Raw genomic sequence first — 1,239 nt, forward strand, 5'->3', positions numbered from 1 at the left:
TACTTAAATTCGTTTTTACCTTGAAGATGGAGCTCTCGTGGAGCTCCCTCGCCCTCCTCCTTATCGCTTGACCGCCTCCCACCCTTTCCCTCCGTCTTTCCGTCTGCTCCGTCATTCCCGAGGCCGACCTCGTGTCTGATGTTCCCATACGCCCTCACCCGTCCCTCCGTCCCCCCGCAGGCCCTCGCAGAGAAGACGCGGCTGCGGGTGGGATACTACCATGCCGATATGCCACCCAAGGAGCGGGAACGAGCGCACCGAGAATGGAGTCAGGGCAGGATGCCCGTCATTGGTACGTGGGAGGGTCGACAAGAAGGCTGACAGAGGGAGCGCAAGGGTAGCAGACGAGGCCGCATGGCAGGAAGGGAGGAAGGAAGGAAGGAAGGAAGGAAGGGAGGGAGGGAGGGAGGGAGAAGGGCAGGAAGGGGAACGTGGAGCCAAACCATTTTCAAGGACCGGCTTGCACTTGACGACGGGAGTGTGGGGAGGTAGCGAGTGGGACGGATGTTCACTCGGACATTTATAACCTCTCATGGTATATTCCTAACCTCTCTCGACCATCCACAGCGGCGACAGTGGCTTTCGGCATGGGGTAAGGCCCTCCTGCCCCAGCCCTCCCCCGTTTTTCCCTTCCCCTTACCCTCCCTCCTCCCCTCCCTCCCTCCTTTCCCGTTCTCCCTCAGTATCAACAAGCCCGACGTCCGCTACGTCATCCACTTCTCCCTCCCCAAGTCCCTGACCCACTATTATCAAGAAAGCGGTCGCGCAGGGAGGGACGGACTGCCCGCGGAGTGTCGCATGTACTACTCCTTCAAGGTAGGGAGAAGGAAGGCAAGGCATGCCAACGGGAGAAGGCGGAGAGTAGCAGTTGCCTCGCTTCCTTTCGCCATGGCAAGTGCAGTCTAGGCTCCTAAACCTCCGATTTGTATTCATCCTCCTCCTTTTTCCACTTTATTGCACCCCCGCCGCACAGGATAAGTCCGTGTTGGAGAATATGATTCGAAAAGGCCGGACAGGCGATAATCCGCGGGCCTATTCCGCAGTCAACCAGGCCCAAATCCGTCAACACATTGATCAGCTCTACACTTGCGTTAGCTTTTGCGCCAATGAGGCACGTGGATCATCCTCTTTTTTTCCTATCCTCCCTTCCTCATTCTAACCCCTCTACCCGGGAGACATTCATTGACGCCGCCTCCTTCCCCTTTCCCCCGGCTCCCATGCCCGCCCACCCCATCCACG

This window comes from Nannochloropsis gaditana, assembly GCF_000240725.1.
Source record: "Nannochloropsis gaditana CCMP526 unplaced genomic scaffold scaffold524, whole genome shotgun sequence".
Lineage (NCBI taxonomy): Eukaryota > Eustigmatophyceae > Eustigmatales > Monodopsidaceae > Microchloropsis > Microchloropsis gaditana.